This window comes from Limulus polyphemus, unplaced genomic scaffold (assembly GCF_000517525.1).
Source record: "Limulus polyphemus unplaced genomic scaffold, Limulus_polyphemus-2.1.2 Scaffold1329, whole genome shotgun sequence".
NCBI classification, from domain to species: Eukaryota; Metazoa; Arthropoda; class Merostomata; order Xiphosura; family Limulidae; genus Limulus; species Limulus polyphemus.
In genome coordinates, this window is record NW_013666939.1 from 123,489 (window position 1) to 129,224 (window position 5,736).

General features: G+C 32.9%; 1 long non-coding RNA gene across 1 annotated transcript in view; it reads right to left on the reverse strand.

Annotated features, from left to right (window-relative positions):
* Nucleotides 1–2,110, reverse strand: part of LOC111086692 — a 15,085-nt gene extending 12,975 nt beyond the window's left edge. Inside the window, exon 1 of the long non-coding RNA XR_002611419.1 lies at nt 2,100–2,110. This is a non-coding gene — a long non-coding RNA (uncharacterized LOC111086692). The remainder of the gene's footprint in view (nt 1–2,099) is intronic.
* Nucleotides 2,111–5,736: the final 3,626 nt, after the last annotated feature.

Consider the following 5,736-nt stretch of genomic DNA (forward strand, 5'->3'; position numbering starts at 1 on the left):
TGGGCAGAGCACAGATAGCCCATTGTGTAGATTTGTGCTTAATTACAAACAAACCCATTGTTTTTTAATATTAATTTTACTGTTGATTATTTTTTGTCTGTAATACATTATTTTGGTTTGTTTTATTAATCTACTTAAATAATTTCTAAAATGTTTTAACTCAATCAATTCATATAGGTTGGTTGTTTGTTTCTTTATTTCTTTACATTTTATTTCTATGTTGAAAAATTGCAATAATCCCTTTGTCATCTATGGTTTTTACTTTTTTCTCTGTTAATTTTTACATAACTCGAAGATGATTCAACTATATTTTCTAATTTTCTAATAAAATCTTTATATACATCTTGTATGTTAAATTTTTGATAGATACTATTACAATTAATATGTCTTATTTTTGTATCAATATTTTTATAACTTATTTTTAATTCTTCATTACTATACTTAGTTTTATACATAGTTTTGTTCATTAAATAAATTTTTTGAGCTGTAGTAAATTGATCTGTAATCCTAGTTTTTAAGACTGCAACTTGTATAGAATCTAATAATGGTTGGAGACGGCTTGAATGGGTAATGAAAAAAACTTTAATATAAGTTTAACATAACAGCAAATGTACCCATTATTAGTACATTATATCCAACCATTATTAGTCTCAAAGTGGGTTCCTTGTCATCGAATTTGTATAGAATCTATTATATCTGTTCTAATATAAATATGATCGACACACGCATTCGACTGTTCTCTAGTAATAGTTTGAATACAAGGATAAAACCCAAAAGCAGTTAATATATTTTTATATTATTTTAAATCATTTTCTTCAGATTTTATATTTATATTCATGTCTCCTACAGTGTACGCATTTTTTATTTTATTTTCACTTAAATGTCTCTTAGTTGTTTAATGTAATCTTGTATGCTATATTGATGAGATCTATAGCATTATATTTAGTTTTTTGACATGTGCATTGTATATTTACTACTTCAGTTGTATTAAATTTAACAGTTTCTTCTTTTGCATTTCATTGCTTACAAATACTAAAGTATTTCCAGATTTATTATAATTTCTGACTTTATAGTATTTTTATACCCCTTTGTATTATATAAATTTAACTCTTCATTTTTGGCCCATATTTCTGTAAGAACTATTATATATATATATATCTTCTGTGGAATTAATAGTAGATAAATATGAAACAAATCAAAATTCTTATTTAGACTACGTATATTCCTTTGTATTATTGAACCAACAAAGAAATCTTTCATATGTGGATTATCAACTACAAATTCCTGAATCATCATTTAAAATAATGTTACGACAGCGGAAGTCACGTGACTCTGGTAACACGTCATGATATTCTAGAAGGATCATGTAGGCCTGAGCGTTTGCTAAACGCCCTCTGTTTTAGTATATAAGCCCGGCAAATAAAGCGGAGATAATAATTGCAGATAGACAGATATAGAGACAGATAACTGAGGCATATGAGCGGTAATGACTGTAAGTAAAGTGCTTGAACCGTTGTGAATTATAGCGTGTGTTTAAGTTAAAGTGACTGTGGAAATTCTATGTATTGCAAAGTTGTATTGATAAAGAATAAACTAGTTTTATTTAAAGAAAGGACTTGTATCGCTGAAGTTCCTCAGGGAGAATTTATACCGGAAATTAACAAACGACCAGATACGTAACAATAATTTAGTTAAATCCTGCTCACTTTTAATTCTTATTACCTTTTCATTTTCTGATTGTCTTACTATAATGTTTCCTTCTTTAATCCAAATATACTTATAATTTTTATTTCTAGCAGCGTTTTTCGAAATAGAAAACGTTTTTTTAACTCAGGTATTAGATTTATAAACACTAAACTTTCCTTATAGTATTCATTCATTAGGTTTTCAAGAAATTAATGTCGCGTTTTGGAAACTTTCATCAACCACCCCCCATAAAACGTACAATAGTTAAACGAACTCAGGTATTATATTTATAAACACTAAACTTTCCTTATAGTATTCATTCATTAGGTTTTCAAGAAATTAATGTCGCGTTTTGGAAACTTTCATCAACCACCCCCCATAAAACGTACAATAGTTAAACGAACCGCCTAAACGTCACGTTAGTGTAGCCTATATAATGTGTGAAGTTTAGTATACTCTAATCCCTTGTAGTGATGGAACACGACGAGACACGCATTCGGCATGTAATGCTGTTTGAATACCAGAAGGGAAACAACACCTCTATAGCCACAAAGAATATCAAAGAAGTTTATGGAAATATGTTGAACGTTCCATAAGTGTCAACGATGGTTCAGCAAATTTCGTTCAAGTGACTTTAGCTTTAAAAACTGTGATGGCAGGGGCCGACATGTTGGAATTGGTATTGATGATCTGAAGACGCTTGCTGAGTCTAACGCAAGGCAACACACTCGTAAAATGGCCTTGAAATTGCATGTCTCTCATGAAACAATGCGTAAGCATCTAAGGAATATGGGAAAACTCCTTAAAGAAGGTGCTTTGATGCCTCACTAACTCTCAGATGGTTATCGTTTCCAACGTATGAACGTTGCTTCGTCTCTTCTGGCATGTAATGCGCGTGAACCATTTTTGGACAGAATTGTCACTTGTACTATAATAGCCTCCACAAGGCGACAAGAAATGCTGTCAATTAAATTATTTATGTAATCCACTGTGAGTTCATCCCAACTTGTCACTAGAAGGCGCTGCAACTAAGCTGTAGTAGCTGGTTTAGTGTCGTGGTTAGCAATCCATACTAGTTTGGAGACCTTAAGGCCATGTGTATGAAAGAATCCATCTACGACTTGGTGATTGGTAATATGCAAGAGCTACTGTGCTAGTATGCAGATGTCTTCACAGATAAATCGGGCAAGACAGACCTTGTGCAACACAAGATTGAGACTACCACCAGGGATCCTGTCAAGATGAAGCACTACTAGATGCCTATGCATTGAAACACTAAGAAGGGAACTGCAAATGCTGGTGCAGACTATATGATGATACTTTATATATGAGCTGAAAACAGCCTTTGTAAATAGTGTAATAAAATATTGTAAATATTTTTCTTGAAGAGAGGTTTATTGTTAGATATATACGACTGTTCCATTTGAATTTAATACGATAGTTATGATTTAGACAGTAATACAGTACAAGTGTTAATGTAAGTTATTTTTAGAAGCAATAGTTACGGCGAGTTTGCTTGTGTAACTGTTTACAAATCATTTGTTGTGTAGTTCAATTGTAGATTATTTGTGGACTTGTTGTTCTCCCTTCATGGACGTCTAGATACCCTTCTGTCAGTTTGACCATCTCGTCCACGTCTTTTGGTGCTCTCTCTTTTAGGAACAGTGATCACTAATAGTTCACATATTAGTAGATCTTCCAGTCCTTCAAAACTATCTTCAAACTTTTCCATGTCAGTTCACCTTATGAAGTACCACCATAGACGTGCCACAAACTGAAATACGAAATATCTGGTATTCAACTTGACTTTTCTGAACTTCTGGCAGAAACCTTCTTCAGTAAGCTCATAGCATTTCAGCAAGGCTACTTTTAGCTTCTCATTGTTCCATGGCATCTTCTGACGTCATACCCACATACACTTTTAGTCCTTTTTCTGTGAGATGGGGCCTACACAGATTGCCCCGTCACCTTTGTCCCAGTTCTGATTTTGAGTGAATCTTTCATACCTCTCCAGGAAAACATCCATGTCGTCTTTTTGTTCTTGAACTTTGGACAGCTTGGGTTGGCTGGTCCTGACGCCATTGTTATTCTTGGGTCTTCTATCTTTATGTTGGGTGAGCTTGTCGATCTCAATTTGTACTTGAATTCTCTCTATTTCCAGTCTTTCCTCGTCTTCTTGCTCAATTTGTGCTCTTATTCATTCTTATTCTTTTCTCTCACTAGGTCTTGTTGTTGTTGTTTAACAAACTCTCGTACACCACTATCTTTGAACCCAAGTCACTTGCCCCTCTCTATCCACTTATCAAAGTCAGTCGACATGGTTATATAGTGTGGTTGTGACCTCTAGAATATTCTCACCACCCCTACAGCTATGTGTTTTTATGCTTTTTTGCCACTGTGGTTTATGTCTGCTTATGTCACTGTTTACCACTATATTCTAGCTGGTTCGTTACTGTCAGGTTTTATGTATAACCCAGATTCTTTACAGTAGGTGTCTGTGACTTGTTGGTAATAAATTTCAACAAACAGCACACAGTCCACTTGTATCCAGACCTTTAAATAATTGTATTGGAAACCAGATTCACAGAACACAATAAAAAAACCATCCCATGTTTTCCACCATTGCAACTCAAAAAACAATGGTATATCTATTCAAAACACAGTAATTTTAAACAAAGAACTAAACATAAACAAACGAAAAATCAAGGAATCCATCTTGATTGAACAAAACAACCCTACTCTAAACCAACACCATGGGGTGCCAAGATATCTCTTCTGTGTCTTGCAACAGTATCCGGTCATGTGACCTCTTTGTTCCATACTGTATATATATATATATATATATATATGTGTGTGTGTGTGTGTGTGTGTGTGTGTGTGTTAGTGTAGATTACTTGTACCTGATGATGATGACAAAACCTTTTCGAAACGTTGTACATTTGCTGTTATGTTAAACTTATATTAAAGTTTTTCTTCATTACCCATTCAAACCGTCTCCAACCATTATTAAACTTAAACTAAAACAGTCTTGTGTATCTAACAACTTCTAGAATTAAAATTAGAAGAGGCTATGTTATACAATTAATCAAGTTGGCTTACAAACAGTTGTAATGGTCAAGTTGAAATGATTATTAACAAAAATCTTAAATTTGTTGAAATAAGTGTTATTAATAACCAATATTATTTCATTTATGTTCTACATTTTGGAGAAATTTTCCTGAGAAGCATTATGCACATTTATTTTACATTCATTCTTAGAAAAAATAAAACGCAACAGTCAGACCCATATGCAGAATGTCTGAAAGGGTGGTTCTAATTTCTGAGACCAAAAGCCAACTCATTTTGTGCAAAGCACAATCAGTATGGAAAGCATAAACAAGTGCATGAAATATAGCATAAACAAGTGCATGGCTTCTCACATATAATCCACAGATATCCAATTAAAAGTTAACAAATTATCATTTTGTTGTAGTAGTGCATGTAGAGCTAGACATAAATTAGCATAAGTATGTGTTTTATTATAGTTAAGTACTGTACTATATGCATGCAGTAATTATTAATTGTTAAGTTATATTACCAATTTAAACAACTCTGTACAACAATAGTATATAAGTTATTTCGATCATTGGCTTTCATATACTTACATATATGCCCTACTGAAATAATATGTTAGCATGCTCCATTCTTCTGGGGTGCTTTTCCATAAATAAATGACATAGTTTCAATGTTGATAGCATTGTCATAATGATTATGTAATAAAATAATTGCACTCAGTTTTTCTTTGGTTTCTGTAGACCTCAGGTAATTATTCAACTGGTGGAGAGTAAATGTCAAACATAATGGCTGGAGACGGCTTGAATGGGTAATGAAGCAAAACTTTAATATAAGTACCTGATGATGACAAAACTTTGTCGAAACGTTGTACACTTGCTGTTATGTTAAACTTATATTAAAGTTTTTCTTCATTACCCATTCAAGCCGTCTCCAACCATTATTAGTCTCAAAGTGGGTTTCTCGTCATCGAACTTACAAGACTATTTTATACTTCCC